At 46.6% G+C, this 19,760-nt stretch overlaps 1 long non-coding RNA gene across 1 annotated transcript; it reads right to left on the reverse strand.

Annotated features, from left to right (window-relative positions):
- Window positions 1-1,503: 1,503 nt before the first annotated feature.
- On the reverse strand, window positions 1,504-5,240 carry LOC142581998 (uncharacterized). The gene is made up of 3 exons (XR_012828346.1): window positions 5,104-5,240; window positions 4,379-4,414; window positions 1,504-1,574 (listed from the first exon to the last, which is right to left on the reverse strand). It is a non-coding gene; the product is annotated as an uncharacterized LOC142581998 (long non-coding RNA).
- Window positions 5,241-19,760: the final 14,520 nt, after the last annotated feature.

The following is a 19,760-nucleotide window of genomic DNA, read 5'->3' on the forward strand; positions in this document are numbered from 1 at the left end:
TGCAGATGCTGTGGCTGCACACGTTATCTTGAAAAGTGTACGCCTCTGGGACGCTACCCAGAGCAACCTGCTCGTGAAATACGTGAAGCTTTCCTAACACGCGAACATGACGATTGTGTGTAGGCATGCTCTATGTATCCTTACATTGCATCGAAATGCGGCTACCTATCAAACGTATGGTAAACTGCAGATAACAGTGGCGTGTGATATATGCATTTTTGTAGCTTCCTACGCATAAGGATTCCTGTATATTGCAATTGAAAATGCAATAAATAGTCGTTGTAAGTCAGCGCTTTGAACGTCGTCTCCACTTTCGTCCTGTCCTTCATGCTGTTTTTACACCCTTTCCTCAGCAGTCTGCGGTAACCTTAAAACATTTTGTCTTGTGCTATCAAGTGTTACACGCGTTCCCGTCCTATGCGCAATGAAGCGCTCCATTTTTTTATTTACTCATACTGTTGGCCTGTCGGCCGTTACAGGGTGGGTCAAAAGCATCACTTCAACAATTAGTACAAGAAATGGTATTAATCTTCCGTTCGTCTTGTATACAGTACTCTCATCGGATGGTCGGTCACGATTGGCCATGTTAATGCGATCGCAATGAGTTGAGTTCTTTACGGTTGAAATTGAAAGTTATTGTAAATTTTGTTTTGGCTATTCCGCAGTTTGGTGTTGCACGCATTGTCTGAACTAAGGAACAAGTGGTGCCCTTACTTCCTCATTCATTCGCATTGCCATTAACTTGAAGTAACACTTTCGTTCCCCAGTGACAACGTGCCGACACGTCGATGCTCGTTGCGCTGAAGCGCACCTCGCTTGAAGTGGCGCTGACTTTTCCATTCTGACAGGGTTAATAAAACCAGCGGCGGCCGAGTGCTGCCCAGGCCTCAATCGGTCGCACTTATTTAGCACGAAGTTCGAAGGACGGCGTTCTCTTTCGATTCTATTAGCATCGGTAATGCGGTTACCGGGAAAGTGCAACCGCATCGAAGGGACGAACGAATCCTCTGAAGGAACGCTCACGACACAATAGGATGGAAAGCTTACCTAGTCGTCATTGCATTGGACTAACGATAATTAAGCGGCAGCAAAGTACGAAAGACAAGGAGCGCTTGTGGTTGTGCCTTCCTTTTTTATGTCTTTTGTCTTTCACTGCGTTCCAAGCATTGATACTGTAACCCTTACTACGTCGAATAGCGCCCTTCGCTGTAAAGCGGTTAGAATACGTAAGTCGACACGAGTCGAACCCGTCTGTACTTGATACCAGAAGCACTAATTTTGTGCCAAAAGCTACCGAATGACTTTTATGACACAAATTTCGGCAAATTCAATGTAGAAAACGAAATCAAGGACACAACGAAACACGCATTAGGATCTTTATATTTATTGCATCAGCTTATTCGATTCACGAAGCTACGACGATGCGTTACGAGCTTACAAAAAACGTCCGATATATATCCGGCGAGAGGTAAATATACTCACAATCATTAGTCCTGTTTCCGGGTCGAGGTCGTTGAGAGTGTAATCCGCTTCTCGATCACCGTTCTCATTAATAGTTATGTCGCCGGTCAGCCCTAATCCAAGACAGCGCAGTTACAAGAATCCAAATATGCGTTAGCGTGCATGCAAAAAAAAAAAAAAGTTGTGCGGCATGAGTACAAAATAGAGCTTGAACATTTAACAATATTTTCATCCGGAGCATGAATAGAAAAAAGTTTTGTATGTAAACGTGTGATGACTTGTCATGTCCTGCGTGCTCATTCCATCATATATATAAACAAAATTTGCATGTTTCCTCTTTATGTGATTTGGCTATTACGGGCTTAATAATTGGAGGGCTGAAAGGCTTGCTTACCTAGATTTCTTTAAAGGATTCATGTTTCCTTTTAGTAAGCACACTGTTCTGCACAGAATAGACTAAAAATATTCTTCCTGTTAATTCCTGTCATTAGCTCAACCTTTAGTTATGGTCAGTTATGCTATACCACGCCGGAAGCGCTCTCGACGTGCCCACTTCCGTGGCTGGGCCAGCTATGGCTTTCCGCTGCTGAGCGTAATGATCAGGGTTCGATCCCGTGCCATGGAAGCCGCGTTCATATGGGGCCGTAACACCACAGCATCTATACTATTTGATTTCCGAGGAACTCCACGCGATCATAATTGATCTAGAGCTCTCCACTACTTCTCCTTAGGACAGTAGCGTAGTAGCCTTAGCATATATGTAATAACCCATCGATTGTTACTGTATACGAGTTTATGATTGCAGGCATTAATTTGCTATGTGAAGGGACATAACGTCTAGTATGGTGCCTCATTGTACGTGCGTTCACATAGCTCACTCTGTTTCTGCTGCCTCTAAATGCTCTCGTAAACTGCAGTAATTTATGGGCAGCTTTACGTTGCGAAGTTGCCGCAGAATAGGCTTTTAGGTGCGGCAGCTCTGGCACGCTGGAAGATATTTTTCACCACCGGGAATGTATAATCCAATAAAGCTCACGGAAACTGGGACTGCCGACTTCGTTGCTTTTGCTTTTTGTTTATACGCACCATTGCCGAGCCTGTCAGCTCGCGTTAAACCTTGCACACACGAGGATGCGCCAAGTCGTGATGCCCGGGCCAAAAATTGAGAACAAGAGAAAAAGGAAAGAATAAAAACCTGCGGATCCCTTGCACAGTGGGAATCGGTTTAAGCGAGGCTTTCATTGGTATTTGTGAAGGAATGCTGCTCCTGCATAGCGATCGTTTTAAAGTAGAGCTCACATGACTCCAGTGGACACACGTTCACTAGGAATCGCGTCGCTCAATAAACTTGCTGCGCTCGATCGCGCACATGCCGCCATTGACGACGATGTAACGACCACGACAGCATGCAGATAGCTGTGTGACGACGACGTGAAGACGACGATGGAATGAAGACGACGGCCAGACGGGATTGGAATCAATAGGACAGATTGACCACGACGACGAAGTGACGACAACATGATGCCAATGCTGGAATGATGTTTACGAAGATGGAGGTGTGACGAAGGGAATGACGGAGCTGAAATGACGGCTACGGCATGAACAGAAAAAAATGCCGATGTTAAAATATGTTAGAAGGATTACAATGTTACGACGACCGGAGAAGACCACGGAAATTACAGCGGCACCACGACGATGACGGAACGATCCCGACTGCATGACGATCATGCAATATATGACAGTGGCATGACCGCCGTGGGATGACGACGCTGGAGTTATGGTGATGGGGTGACGTCATAATACGGCACGACGACAACGGGATGACCAGGACGACCACGATGACATGAAGGCAGGTCTGTGACGACGACGCTATGACGACGCTGGAGTGTCGACGAAAGAACCACGACGACGGATTGCTGATGATAGAATGACGACGACGGTCTGACGACGACGGCTCGGGTATGGCGGAGCGATGATGATAGTACGTCACGCAGCGACAGTGTCAGAGGGAACACGGCGGAAGGATGACGGTGACAAAAATGGCCTGAAGGTGATGAAATTACGGCGGAATGACGACGACGGCTGGAAAAATCACAGCAGACAGCAGCCATCGGCAGCGGGAAAGTGGAAGACGCGAAGAAAGGTTCGCTTTAAAGAAAAACCTTTGGAATTGGGTAACGTTACCCATAAAAGCTGCCGATCGTTTCTACAAGTAGTCCTGTTCTATGGGGACCCTTGATAAATATTAGACTTGCCTACTGAAACCTCTGCCAGCCTCAGAGCTACAGTTTGTCAGCATGTTTTTTTTAAAAGTAGAGTCTGGTATGTAATGGCTCGCACTGTTTTCTCGAAGTAAGCAACGAGTGGATGAGTTAATTCAATGTAAACTAGATGATTTATATTATTAAGGCACCTAATAGATGAATTGCATAGTGTTTCTTGCAACAGGCCTTCAAAACGTCATGCCTTGGCAAAACTGATTACGGTGATTTCAGGCACTTAGGAAGTGCACGCCCATCTGCTTTTGTTTCAATTAGCTGAGCATAGTGAGTTCATACCAGCAGCCACATTTCTTGGAACGCTCCAAGGAAACTGTTTAGTATTGGAGTAAAAAAATCCAACACAACACACTGACTGTTTAGTGTAGGCTATCAGACAGTTTAGGCGTGCAGAGGAATGAGTGCATTACTGGATGGTTCAACCTTAATGTAGCCTAAAAGTGTTTGTGAGCATCGGGTGAAATGACGTCATCCTATACACTAACGGTTATTCACTGTCATCATAATTTCGCTAAAGATTACTTAATAGCGCCAATTAAGGCACAAAAGAGATGTTGAGTTTAAGCGATGAGGCGCTGCTAAAAATGTCATCTATTTGTTTTTGAATTTGTAGAGTAGAACAAAGTTGGTCCGTTTACCTAAGTCCTTGCCTTGGAATCTTCTATCTCTATCATCTGGGAGAAAAAAAAATATTTCCCCTGTTATAAAAGGCCCTGTGCTTGCAGTCCAATAAAGCAGCACTCATTTCAGACGTGACAAAGTCTGTTTAAATCCATGCACACATCTGATAACCGAAAACTATTCGCTCGTGTTTTATGCCGCGTTTCTTCCATTAACAATAGTAAACAGTCCAAGTGGGCGGATACTCAGGTTATGCTTAATTTAGCATGCGTTTGAGAGTGAGCATTATGCGCTACATTACGTTTTTTTCAAATTATCGCACGGGTGTGTTTGCATGCGATATTATGGGTGACGTGCTGAATGCGTTCGGATCGATCATATATTCACAAACATTAAATCGCCTTTAAATAACGAATATCTTGAGCTCAAGTGCGGGACATGTTCCCACACGTTACTACGGCATACATTACCGGACTGTTTGTTAGCGCAGAAATTAGGGCGTCTTACGAATTTTTGTGCTGAATCCTAAAACCAGTGTGAAGCCGGATTCACTCTGCATTTTGTTACAGAATACCTTTTTTTTAATACCTTCGTTGGCTCTTTCCTGACGGCGGAAGAATGCAGTGAATCACTGTTTCAAACCTTTCTCCCCTGTCTTTGCTTCGTGCACTCACAATAGTGACTGCCTGTTTGTATCAGTTGCCTACTTTTTATTCGCTCTCTTCACAGGTAGTTCACTAACCTGACTTAAAGGTAGTGTTCCACAGCCTTCGTGCCAATGATCTGCCGTCCCTGGGATCTCCGCCATCGGCTAATGTTGCGTTCAGAGACCACGCATACATACTGACACTGTCGTAGAATGCCGCCACAACAGGATTGATCTGAAATGGAAAAGCAGGAAGCTCACGAATGTTCCACGGCCATTGTGCTTGAAGCAAGCAAGTACAGTCGGGCGCAATACGAGCTGAAACACGCTGCACGTGTTCCAAAGACCCCAAGTCTGCACGGTGGCGCGGACGTTCGAAAAGTTGGTGTAACAAATGGCAGTAATTGTAAAGATGTTTAGTTGTCCACTGATTCGTAGGGCGGCACCGAGTCCAATCTAGGTGCTCTTTTTAACATGGTCAGCGTGTTGCAGCTCGTATTGTAAGCGACTGTAGATGCAAAATATGAGCAGTGGCGAAGACTCAGTGCTAGAGAGTTCCTTTGTAATATGCGTAGTATTCATTCTACATATATTGGAGGGACTCATAGACACAGAAATCTCATGGATCAGCGTTTAAGTAAAAGTGAACGAACGAATTTAGTTCGCTAACTACTCGCACATTACAGCCGTTGCACCACTAATATATGGGTAGGGCTTTTGCCAAAACGCCATAAACACTGCACCAAGTTCACTTAAAACAGAAATTAGTATGTCAAATTTGTCCGCTGGGATGTACTACTATACTCCGTTCTATACACAGCAGTCAACGCTATGGAAGCTACGCTAGAAGTTCGGTCAAGTCATCACTCCGCGCGTTCAGTCCACGCTTGGCTGCGCAACAGCTCGCGCAAGCATGCAAGAGAGGTTCCTCACGACCGGTTGCTAACGAAAAAAAAAAAAAAAAACCGAAAAGAACAGCAAAAATAAGAAAATCTAATAAGATGCATTAGCAACCCTATGTCACCACAGTGTGTCTGAGGAATAAAACATGTTTCATTCAATACTGAGCCCATATAACAAACACTTGCGCACAATTGCGTCCAGAAAAAAAATTGGCAGTGGCTCAGCTCGGCTATGCCAGGATATACGTAGCGAAACCTAAGGCATAGCATGATTAGCCTTGGTTAATCTTGACTGCAAGTGCAGGTTAGTCTGGTTGTCTAGCTACGTTGCGGCGTTTAGTCAGTCGTTCGGCGCGCTGTTCGTCTGTTTCCTGGGCGATTCGTTTCCTCTTCATCTCATTCCGATGTCGATTCCAGGCCTCCTACTGCTTATCAGAATTGTGGCTGTCTATATTACCGCCTCAACTGTGGTTGCGGAGCACGCGAGCTCTCCCTTTCAATCCTACGACATATTATCAAGCATGCGACTGGCGAAGCGAGCGGAGGCTAACGCAACGACGAGGAACGCGGTGTGACGAGGAACGTGGTGTGACGTCATGTGCCTCCTCGGAGCACGGCCACGGCGAAATCGCAAGTTCACGGCCAGTAAAGCTTTCGCTTTAAAACGTCGAACTATATCCAAGTGCGACCGAAGCCCCCCCACTGCAAGAAGTCTCTCTAGCCTCCATAGCGTGTACTGCTATGTATGGAACGGAGTATAGGTGCACCTAACAGCACTGTGATATCGTTTTTCAGTGCTGAGTTACAGAGTAGCAAACTACACAGTTTTGTTTCCTAAAACTTCGCAATTTTCAAAAATTTTGATAATACAACTGTCTATCTCAATGAAATGTTGCCTTACGACAGTCATTATATTTTAACCTTTTTCTTTTGTATGCAGTAATCTTCAGCAATTTCTGAGCAGTGGCAACCGAGAAGAACGATTAGTAAATTGCCACGTATTTAAACAGGGTCCGCTGAGCTACAGCGTCCTCTCGAAAGGGAAGCTTTTTTTGGTTCGCGTGCCGTTTGTCGTCGCTTTCGTGCCAAGTGGGTCACGTGATGATGGGAACAACTGCGGGTTAACGCGCACGTTGTCAGTGCGGGTTTTGTGTTGGCTGTGCGTCACGTGGGACCGAAGCACATTCACCCAACTGTCGAGGTGTAAAGCTCAAGGAGAGGCGTTTCGCTCAAGAGGCAGGTAAATGTTACGCCGCCAAACACGGTAGTTACAGATGCGCGCAAAGGAATCATGCGTGCCCAACGCACCTATTCGAATCTATGTGAACTTCACATGATGAACTCTTGCGCTCACTTCACAAGAAGTATGTGGCCAAAACTGCGCTCGAACGTCGATAAACTTCAGCTAAGCATCTGTATCAACATAAGCCCGATTACCGATAAACTTAAGCACAAACATTATACAAAAACAGCGCTCGTGTTTGTTCATTTTGTGTAACGCCGTTGTTTCGAAGTGCGCTGTCATATTTCAGCATTACATAATTCCAACATGTACTTACGTTGGACTTGCCATGCTGCAGAATACTCGCCGTATTGCGACGTTGTAGACGAGTTAAACAATGCCATATCATTGAATTAAGAATATGTGACTCGCTCACGGGCGAGCTAATTGCCCAGAAAACATACGAAATTCAAACCACAGGGATAGCGACCAGCACTCTCGATGACCATCGAATCTTAAGTAGGTGAAATCGTTGGGCTGTTCATAAACCTGTAACCGTATATAATAGAGTGATTCCTGAGGCTCGCCCATATTCGCAAATGTTGAAAACTATTCGCATCTAATTAGAAAATAGTCGTAATCGGCGACAACATTAAGTAATTTCTTTTTATACAGGATGCACTTCCGGCGCCGAACGAGAAGTTCGTATTAGTGATAATGCGATGAAACACGCTGAGCAGTAAATAGTAAAACAATGCGATTTAGTGCATGAACTTCCTTTCAGGGAACAAATTTAGCGTTTCAAATAATCACTGTGAACAACCTTCAGTGCCTATACAGGATGGAAGGGAAATAATAACGATACAAAGAGACAACAGCCCAAGATTATCTCGACTAAGTAGCCGACAAGATAGAGCGAGTCCATATGTATCGCCCTCTGCAGGTAAATTAGGGCTGATTGATTGGTTATTTAGAGCGATAAGAAATATAGCGTGATTCGGTGCGAGAGCCCCAATAACACCGTTCTTCGCGCAAAAATCCTGAGCAGCTTTTGGGGAAAAGCGAAGGCGGACATTTCTGAAGATATGATAATTGCTAAATGGAATGCCACTAAAATTAAAACATGTTCTAATAATATTTCGAATGCTCCGTTTTAATGGTCTGATATATATGTGACACAATCATCGTCCTTGAAGCATGGGATGATACTTTTATTATGGCGAAAAGGCGCGCTTTCAATTGGTTTTTACGGTAGCAGGCAAGTGAAGCTGATATTGCTTTCACACGCGGTACGTTTATTGCCAACTTTCAAAGATTAAACGGAGAGAATTTCTCAGCATTGTCTTTTCAACTGCGTACAAAGCGTTTCAAATAACGTAGGTGCGTGAGCAGAACAAACACTTTCTCAGGTATGCATTTTAGTGAGTTACAGGTTAAACTGACTCTGATGCGGCATTCAAATTTTATTCTATTTTATTCCCCATCTTCGATGAGTGTCGTAGGTTTATTTTTAAAACGTGTCTCTGTGTCCTACCTGATTTTGTCAAATTGTCGAGCATGTTGTTTTCAGTTTGAGCAGCCACTATCAACTAACTGTAGGCATATCTATCTTTTTGCCTCATATTATTCAAGAGCAGTCATCTTGCCACTTAGTGTTCTGTAAGGGGGACGATACAAGTAGGTATATCATAAGAACATTTTATTTCTTTATTCCGAGTATTCTAGCTTCAATTATAGAATGGCAAATCTTGATGTTATGGATACATGATGCTAATAACAGCATACATGTTACTTTGAGTTCACTAGATATGAGCGTTCGATTTTAAGGTACAAGAGAGAGTTTCGTACGCGATATAACATTTAATGCGCATTGCTACCGATTTCCAAAAATTAACGCCATACAGTGCAACATGTAGTGCGCGGAAGTACATCATTATACTACTGGCTTTGTGAATGCCATATATTTTGTTAATTCACGGTATTTGATATTTCGTTATTCCCTGGTGTTACGTTCTTGGAGGCAAAAAAGCGTACTGTGATGTTAACCGTCTTAGGTTATTTTTTTCTACCGGCCAGCTGTAGGAATAATGCGTGTCAATGAAAGTTGTGCGTTTTCGCTATTGATTGCCGTTATGTGCGGTATTCTGTACCTTATGTCGCGCCTTCCTTGATAACCTATTATTATAGCATATGTTTCACGAAATTTCAATCAATCTTTGAAAATAGAATGCCACATCTTCTACAGATCAGATCAGAGGCGTTTTGTTCATAGTCGTCTGAAATTGCTCGGACCATGTGTCTAAGTGCCATTTGCTGGCTTGTAGGCTACGTGTAATTATGCAATATTTCTAAATACTAGTTTTTCGGTCTGCACCTTATTTGAAAAGTTGTAGGGCGTTGTTTCCATGATGATATGTTTTAGGCACTTCCCTTTCTTCTTTTTTTTTTTGCTCTGAAAAATCCCTCGGAAAATGCGGAAAAAAAAAAGGACGCCACTGTGTGCCTGCGCGTCTGGATTGCAAGTCTGTTAATTGTGTTTCGAAACAACGTTGCACGCACGCCCGTGCAAACTGACCAACGAGTGTGTTTGCATCCCTGTTCAACGCCATCCTATCGCTTATTACTTAGGGCCGTCGCCAATTTCGATCCTCTCAGCGAAGGTGGTGGCTTAGCGCGCTCGACGCCATGGCCGATTGGTTTTTCTGTTGCGATGCTCCTGCGGGCTTACTTATTTTGAAACACGTTAGTGAACGGTGCGATACATATATATATATATATATATATATATATATATATATATATATATATATATATATATATATATATATATATATATATATATCTTTCATATCTTGTGGACTTTATTTAAAGCATGGAACAAAGAACTGCCTAAACGATAACATCAAGAAAACTTGGTTGGATGCTGCGGAGCACGCTGTGCAACTCCATTAATAAGTCTTATGCCCTAAAACGAATGCGTACTATTTTGCATAATAAAACTTAACTACGCAGTTGGCTTATCGCACTTGAAAGAAATTCAAAACGGTTACGAGTAGTACGCTGCTCTGACTCGTCTTAGCTTTGCCACTGCGTTTTTTAAAGTCTCGTTCAGGTTACGCGAAAGAGCCGCTATCTATTCGTCGCCATATTGAAGAAGACCGTTAGGTGAGAGCGCAAGAGTTCCGGCTTTCTTTCCTGACCAGTTGTCTTCGCTGTTGACCATGGTAACAATAAATTAGTTCCAATCAATTTTCAAATATTGATTGAATTGAAAACATAGAGTGAAATAATCAAATATATTTATTGAATTGGCTCGCAAGTGAAGATAAGGGTGTGTTTGCTTTCGTAATCTTTACTTAAACACGTGCCTTAATGTTTTGAAGTTAGCGATATTTCATATAAGCAAGAACAGCCGCATTCAATAACTGCTAGCAGCTTTACCTTGTAACAAGTACCCTGTCACTCAGCCCTTCAAATTTCGCTGACAGAATCAATAGCAGCTGAGAATCATAACAAGCACTGCGCATTATACAATGATACCGTTATGGTTTTGCGGTAAACGAAACGTGCAGATACACTTCGGTAGCGCGAAGAAATCTGCAAGACTGAGATAGAATGCAGGATGAATACTTACATCATATTCGTAGATGATGGAGTTATAGTTGTCCTTCGTGTACTTGATCAGCAAGGCCACAAAATTTCGGTATTCCACACTTGTAGGAACGCGCACTCCGATCACTAAAAGTGACTGATACATTTGTTTTGCTACCTAAATGAAAAACAAACAGCAACACGTGAGTACTTTTCGTAGCACTTTCGATAGCAAGGATCTATAATCGACACAGCTAGCATTGCAATGGCTGCCGAAGTGACAAACAACAATATGATTGCCGAAATTCGGCCTTAAACTTAAGTAAATGGTCTCAGTTGCGTTGCTTTAAGGTATACTACATTTCTGTAAAGCTTGAGATGGTTGCTTGGCTTACGGCTTGGCGTGATGTTCATAGTAGTGAATGAAAAGTGTGACATGCAAAATGATGAAACGCACAGATGGCAAATAAATGCACGAATGCAATGAGAAAGGTAACGTAAGTAGCAATATGTTTGGCTTGAAGTGCCGTCGGATTTGTGGCACTCACCCAAGAGTCGAACACAGAAATTGGCATAATATTTCTGTATAGTGTGTTGATTTTGCCCACTACAAGTGTGACAACAGATGAAATCTACAGAAAAATAATATAACTTCTTTTTACTCAGACGAGGTCATAACCTTAATCCATCATTCTTCTTTAATTTTTTGTTTACCCGCATACCTAAAAGAACTAAAACATGGCCTAAATCACAAGCTTGCACTTGACGAAGGCTACATTCTGATATGTCTCATTGAACCCCCGGAACCCTTCTCATGATACTGTAATTATCTGGAAAGTATTGTCCTGCAACCGAAAGCAGCAGTAAGTTAATTAGTACTGCTGCTAGGAGTGTATATCAATTTTTCCCATAAGTAAAACTTAAGCCGCCTGGTGAATTTCCGCAGAAATTAGTTGCTGAATGCTAAATTAGATCAATAGTGGCAGGAGAGAACGCTTTCTCCATACTGCCGTCTTCTTGCACAGCGGTTGAGGGTTCTTTCCGTGTGTCGGCAGTTGGAAGCGTCCCCCCCCCCCCCCCCCCTTTGTTACCGAAAATCTGGCCCCTCGGGAAAGCGTAAAGCACAGGTCACGGAAACTACCAGCTACGACGTGGCGCAGCGGCTTGGCTGGTCGACAGGTTATCTCCAAACCTTGATCACGATGGTCTTAAAAGCGCGGGGAAGCTGGACCTCCAAACTCAACTTCTCGTCGACGGCAGTAGCACTCCTTGCGGCCCTGTTACCCGGAGTAGGAGCAGAGTAGTAGATGTCCGGCCGTGCATAGCAAGTGACTTCGGTGAACCGGTGGTCGCCTACCAGATTCCCGCTGCCACGAGGGCGTGTTAACGGGACGCAGATGCAACGGGACTGTCGGTGGTTAAGGTGCAGGACGACGCAACACATCGGCATAGCTCAGCGGACATGTTTGGGGGTAAGCGGCGGGCGATGATAAGGATTGCCTTAACTCCTGTCGCGCGAAATCAGCAACACAGGCGGTGCCCGGCTTGGTAGAAGGAGCAACCAGGCTTTGTAGCCCTTCACGCAGTATTGTACGAACTAGCTCTTCCTATCTATGCCATTCTGAGCGTCCGCTCTCACGGGTGTGTCGTTGGGCAAGTGGTCAAAGTGCGGGCCGTTGCTCGAGTGTCCGCTCGATCATGGTGGCCTCCTTTATGAATTTGTCTGCCGTGTCTGCCGGGTTTCGTACCAAGCCTGCAAACAGTGGTTATTCAATTCCTCCCACGGGATGGCGAACTTTCTTAGCCTCGATTATACGGGGATGAGTTTGGTGAAATATAGACGGGCCATGTCCTCAGCAAACATGACGACGCTTGTTAAGAACGGCCCGCTGAGATGCAAGTTTTGCCAGCTAGTTGCGACATCAGCGGCAACCTTTTCTTGGAACGCCACCGTTACGCTTTAGCCTCGTTGCCGTTGTGACTGAATGCAATCAACGGACCAACTATTGTTACTGAGCCCGCCACCGCCGCCCTGGTCTGCCGCGAGCGGGGGAGTGCTCGCGGGAACGTAGTTCGAGGCTCCTTCCCACGCGCCGTCCAAGACGCAAGACAATGGACATTCGGCCGCGCTGCGGGGTCAGCTTGGGGAATAAAAGGCACCTTTCCTGACACAAGCCCCGAGTTCTACGAAGTCCGTCTGACGTCGGCTCCGGACCAAGAACCTGTGCGGAAGTGTTTGTGTGTAAGCCGTCCCGCAGAGAGGCGGCTTGTTTCCGATGGCTGGTCGGCTGTTTCCTTCCCCTGGGTATCGGGGGAGGACTGTGTGTTTATAAACCACTGTTGTGCGGCTGCTCAGTGTACTTTTCTCTCGCAGTCATGCTGGACTGATGACCTGCATGTAGATACTGTAAATAAACCCATATTCCTCGTTCTCGATGAGAAGCAGTCCTTCCGTTCATCAACGTCCTCAGCGTGGATAAGTTGGACGACGGCATGGGCCAGTTACCTTCTAATTCATGCCCGACTCCAATCGTGACAAATGATTACGAGTGATAGGATTGAGCCCCAATCCTGACACGCTTTCGTTGGGTTGCTGAACGCGCGCTTCGGTAAGCAGCATTGCGTAATCCAGCCTGTCTATATTTGAGATACAGGAGCTGTGTCCAAGCGTTGCCGGCGAAATTCTTCCACGCTTGGAAGCTAGCTTCCCTGTGCTAAAACTGAGTGCGAGTGCTGTCTTCTATAGCGAAACAAGCCATCACAGGATTTTGTTGGGCGCTCCAGCTGATCTTATAGCAGCCTGGTCAAGCCAGCACTCGGCGTTTTTAAATGCGTCGCCACGAAATATGTTCGCATCGTTATGATGCTGAAGGGTCGACTAATCAAGACTTGTTGCCACTTGTGAACCAGGGAAATTCGCGGATGTAGGAATTTCCATGCCGGTAGAAGCTGCAATGCTACCGAATTTGGGGCTCAGGCCTAGCAAGCTGGGACTGAGCCTAACAGTCGCCGTCAGGGGCGTAGCCGGGGGGGGGGGGGGCGCTTATGGGGCTTGAGGACCTCCCCTGCCCGAAATTTTTTCGTGCTGTCATGTGCCGCCGACCAAAACAACTCGCGGCGCAGGAAATCATGCTAAATTTTGTCTAGGCTGTCCTTTTCACGCTCGAAAAGGCGTTTCAGCGCGAGCATTGCGAAAGCGGGCTGGATTTTGCGGCATGGCCCATGCATCGGAAGTCACATATCGTAATGCAAGGAGCCCCACCAAACACAAAGTTTCAAGGGCGTTTTGATGGCGAGCGGGCTCGTCATGGCATCTTGCGGAAGCCGCGGCATCTACGGAGCGCTGGGATTTCAATTCTGGAACTTTATGGGCATAAAGTTCTCATAACCTTTTGATGCAAAAGTTGCGTTGACATTTCCAAAGTCGTGCTTTAGATTTTCAATTACGGGACTTTGTGGGTTTAATGTTGTTGTAAACATTTGACGCCAAAGCTGGACTGATTTTCTAAAATCGTATATCGGACCCTACAAACAGACACGCCAAATGTTGAGTCTTGATACTTGTGCTAATATGGCTGAGTGACTTTGTCGAATGCACTTTGTAAATCGAGACCCAGAATTACTTTGCTGTCTTGTGTCTTTTGTCGATGATTTCTTGTTTGAGTTGTAACATGGCATCTTGAGTGCTGAGTCTGCGCCGGAAGCCGATCATCGTGCCAGGATAGAGGCCTTCCTTCTCTAGGTATTCCTGCCACCGGTTGGCGACCACGTGCTCCAGCACCTTGCCCACGCAGGACGTTAGTGAGATGGGACGCAGGTTCCCGATGTCCAATGGTTTGCCCGGTTTCGGAATCAGGATCGTTCTTGCAGTTTTCCACTGTCGGGGAGCTTGCCCGAATGCCAGCATTCATTGAAGTAAAGGGTCAGGGCCTCTATCGAAACATCGTCCAGGTTGCGTAGCATCTTGTTGGTAACGAGATCGCGGCCGGCTGCTGAGCGGGTGTTCAGCTCGTGCAGCGCTACCTGTACCTCTTATATGGTGATGTCTCGGTCGAGCCACGCGTTGGGCAGCCCCCCGTAGGGTGGATGGGTTTCCGTTGGCGTGTCCGGAAGATACTTGACTTCCATCCTGATAACAGCGTCTTTTCCTTGTGTGATGGTGTGCATGAGGCGGGCCAGGCGGTCGAGCTGGTATGACTTGGTCTTTGTTTCGTCTAGGAGGTGCCGAAATAGATTCCATGTACAACTGCGATGCAGTTTCCTGTAAACTCGGTTGCAGATTTCGTTCCACTGCTGACGGCACAGGAGCATGCAATGGTGCTCAATGGCCCTGTTTAAGTCAGACACCTTCTTCCTCAATTTGCGATTCAACCGGTGCGGCTTCCAACGCGCCTGTATCGAACGTTTGGCGTCGATCAGATGGGCCAGGCGGCTGTCCATGATGATAACATCCTCATTTGTTTCTATGGTTCTTGTGGCTGAGCGCACTGCATCGCGGAGCTCCACCGTCCAGGTTTAGATCTCTGTGATCTCTTGTGCTGTGGTGAGGCGCCCCCTTACGGAATCCGTCCCAGTCCGTCCACTTGTGTATAATGGTATTGCTCCGTAATTGGTTGTGTATCGTAATTTTAACGATGTAGTGGTCACTGCCCAGGTTGACGCCCGTGTTGTGCCATGTTACTTTGCCCGTGTGGTCATTTTTGATAAATGTAAGGTCTGGTGTGGTGTCTAGTGCTACGGAGTTACCGATGCGGGTAGGATGCGCGGGGTCCGTGATCAGGACACGGTTGTGGTCCAGGGTCTCCTGTAATAAGCCCCGCCCCTTGGCCGTGCCCTTCACGTAACCCCACGCTCGATGGGCGGCGTTGAAGTCCCCTCCGATCAGCAACGTGTTGTCTCTGGCTTGGGTGCTGGCTGTGTGTAGTAGGGTCTTGAATTTCTATGTTTGGTGCTTGGGGTTACTGTAGATGTTGGCGATGAACAGGCTGCCTTTCCGCTGTTTGCTTGGGATGATTTCGGTGAAAGCGTATTCCACCCTGCTGCGGCCGTGTTTGAGTTGGTGTTCGATGAACGTGAGCCCTTTGCGGACGAACGTGCTGGCGCCCCGTCCCTCTGCTTGGCTAATGTGAGCGCGATATCCAGGGAGAGTGGGGGTCACCGTCGCCGTTTCTTGCAGCAGGATAATGTCGGATTTCTTGTTTACTCTGGTAATATGTTGTTGCAGCACTGCTTTCTTGTTGTTGTAACGGTGGCAGTTCCACTGCCAGACCGTAAGGCCCGGTAGCGATCCTATTGCGGTTTGGGGTTGGGACATAGTTGTGGCCAGGGTGGGGCTTGCTTCTGTTCTTGGAGGTATGGGTGGTTGGTGAATTCCGCTGAAAAGATGGGGCTGCGCACTATGGGCTTGAGGGTGTGTTCAATTAATTCGAAACGCTCTTGTATGGTGCGGAAGGACGTGGTGATCACTTCCTCCAGCCGCGCCAGTCGTTGGTCGGTCATGGCAGCCGTGCTGGCGTAGGTATTGGCGAGCGCTTCAATTTTGGCTTCGAGCTGAATTTCCAATTGGGTCAGGTCCTTGTAATGTCGTGATGAAGTGCGTGTTCGTTTCTTGGTGGTTGGGTCAGTGGTCTTCTTCTCCTGGGGCGTGTCTTGGGTTGTGTCCATTGATTGTATGCCTTGGTGTGATGGCGTGTCGGTGGCGGGTGTAGGCGTCTCGAGTCACTGAGCTGCGTCTCTCCTTGGATGGGCTTGCTGTACTTGAAGTTCTTTCTTGACCTCGGTGAGCTCTTCGGCAAGCCGGCGCGTGGTTTCTACCAGCGTCGCATTGGTGGCGCGGAGTTGTTCGAGTTCCTTGTAGTAGGGGCTGGTAATCCACGCCTGCCAGCTGCTCTGAGTGCTTCGGCCACTAGTGGCGCTGTTGGAGCTGGCGCTGCTGCCTTTAACTTCGCCCTTGGCTACGTCGGCCCAGCTGACTTTGTCCCGGGAGCGCGATCGCTTTGCGCCGCAGCTGTTCCTGTCCGACGAGTCACGGCCGCAGGACGCGCTGCGCGAGGCATGACGGGAAGCGTAACGTGATGCGTGGCGTGAGGCATAGCGCGTCGCGCTGCGAGATCCGCCACGAGAAGCGCTGCGCGAGCGGGAGCGTCCTAGGCGTGGAAAGGAGCTTGATTCGATGCTTGCTTTCGCTGTTCTTCGGCGTTACGACGTTCCCATCGCCGTCGCCGCACGACGTATAGAACCTTGTATTTCGCTCTGCAGAGGCGGTCCCCAGTGAGGTGTTCTTCGCCACAGAGCTTGCACTTGGGGAAACATTTGTGGCCCTCTCTAGGATTAGAAACACCGCATGAAAGACAAACACGTACGTTCGGCGTGGGGCACACGTCGCGCCTGTGGCCGACCTTGCCGCATACTTTGCAAACTTCTATTTGCTTCCTGTAGAGACTGCACGGATAGAGCGTCGATCCATAACGCACATACTTGGGAACCTTGATTTCGTTGAACACTACGATTATTGTCGTCGTGTTCCCGATACGCTTCGCCCCCACGGCGAGGGGGTTGTACTTTGTAACGATCTGCTGCATTATTTCGGCTTCGCTGTCCTGGAATACATTAGTATATTCCATTGCACCTTCGCATATCTAATGTACGTGGGCGAGTTAAGTGAAAGTGAGCCAACCCATCCGGCGCAATATTGGTTCGGTTCATAATTTGCGAGGCATGCGTATAACACATAGGCATCTCATTTGCAAACGTGACATGCAGGGCTGAGGATAAATGTTCTTCAATGCTATCTCTCTCTCTCTCTCTCACACACACACACACACACACACACACACACACACACACACACACACACACACACACACACACACACACACACACACACACACACACACACACACACACACACACACACAGACACAGACACAAGCACACACACGCACACAGAGAGAGACAGAGAGAGAGAGAGAGATGCACATCAGAGAAGGGCTGGGAGGCTAACAAATTTTCATTAAAATATTTGTTCTCAACTTGTACATTTCATGGTCTTTACATTTTTCTTATCAGCGGCATGCACTGCTTTGCTGGTTTGAAACTGATATTGCTCTAAAATTATTAAATATACAGAAAACATGGAAGCATTGATATCAGTTACTTCGGGCACAAGTTTGAGACATAGGAGTATAGTTTTTTATGAAAAAGTACATATTTTACTTGTCTTGAAAGTGCGTAGCGTTGAAGAATTTGTTTACAGCATCTTTGGCAATGACAATGCAGTTATTATTAATGTTTAATGTATTAGTGTATATCTATCTATCTATCTGTCTGTCTGTCTGCCTGCCTGCCTGTCTGTCTGTCTGTCTGTCTGTCTGTCTGTCTGTCTGTCTGTCTGTCTGTCTGTCTGTCTGTCTGTCTGTCTGTCTGTCTGTCTGTCTGTCTGTCTGTCTGTCTGTCTGTCTGTCTGTCTGTCTGTCTGTCTGTCTGTCTGTCTTATTGTGCTCATGGTCGTGATGCCGTCGTGGTTATTCACTCATCGTCATTCCAGTTTTGTGATCTGGCTCTGGTCACGCCGTCTCCCTCAAACTCTCTACTTCGACCCAGTGGTCCAAGTTGTCTAATAGCTCAGACCACTAGGTATGTGCTCGTGGTCGTTATGCCATCTTGGTTATTGCGTCTCCGTCATTTCAGCTTTGTCCGCCGACTCACGTTACGTCGTCATAGTCATCGTGCATTCGTTGTCACACCGCCGTCCTGATGCCGCCATGGCCGTTCCATTTTCATCGTTCGAACTTTGTCAACTCACTTTCGTCATGCTGTGGTAATCACGCTGTCGTATTATCGTGATCGCTTCAGTAACGCAATCCTATTGCCGTCATTGCCTCGTTGTCACACCGCCTTGTACGTTTTATCACTGTCAATCATTCATTGTCGGCTATGAAAACAAACAGATACGACGTAAACCGTGCTGTGTACGTCGGCTCAGCTTTCGTGCTGTTTTAGATGCGTAAGCTTTTTCTCTCCTTACCCAAACAGAAAACCGTCCGTCACTTATGACAAAAATGTGGGCCGATTCCGGAGATCCCGGGGCAATACCAGGCCGACCCGCGGTGTAGGTGAGGCAGACTTCAAGTACTCAGCAAAGGGAAGCGAAAAGTGCATACATTCTTCGGAAACACGTACACATTACAGACAGAGCCCACAGCAGCGAGCGGCTTTACCTTCTTGCTGTCTGTCGCCTCCACGCGAACGAAGCGGTGAGAACACAGCGCTCACAAACCACACAGCACACGCCGCATCATGTACCTTTCGCAGATTGCTTTCAAGATATGGGACTGCACGTCTGTCTTCAACGTGAAGGGGTCTAAGCACAGTGCGCGAAGCTATCAGCCGTTGGCATTCTCTGTCTGATTCGGAGATCGCGCTCAAGATAAAAGCCCGCGCGGCGCATAATGGTTTGACGCGGATTGATAAGGCACTAAAGAGCGATACCAGCTTATAATGATCGGAACGTCATCAGCCCACCTCGACCGGCACCTGCAGTAATTTGCTTGCCTCATGAATTTACATTAAGCCGCCGTCAGCAGCAGTTCGTTTTGCCGCAGCGCTGTCGTTTAAACTGGTCGTGTCAAGTTTCATCAACATTGATAACGGCATTGTGCTGCTAGGAGATGAGAAAGTGGAAGTACGCATTACTTGGACAACGTCCAGCGTTCCAGCGCTTATGGAGCCGAATAACCTATGGAGCGCTGTCATACTCTATCCGGAAAACCATCGGTGCTTGCCCTGGTTTGTCGGCAGATTTAACAAGCATAACTAATTATCCTTGCGGGCAACCACCACATAAAGATTATTCTGAACGCTCTTCATGATTCCTTCATAGCCTTTAACGTGCGCTGTAGAACAGTTCTGGAACATGGTTACAGAAACAAAAAAAAAGGAAGGAACACTGGCAGAATTGTGCGATTTTGTAGAATCTCATCCATATTTCTAGGGAAACTTTTCTTTCCGAGCACTTGCATTAAAAATTTCGGTTGCCT

The sequence above is a fragment of the Dermacentor variabilis genome, chromosome 5 (genome assembly GCF_050947875.1).
Source record: "Dermacentor variabilis isolate Ectoservices chromosome 5, ASM5094787v1, whole genome shotgun sequence".
Taxonomy (NCBI): Eukaryota; Metazoa; Arthropoda; class Arachnida; order Ixodida; family Ixodidae; genus Dermacentor; species Dermacentor variabilis.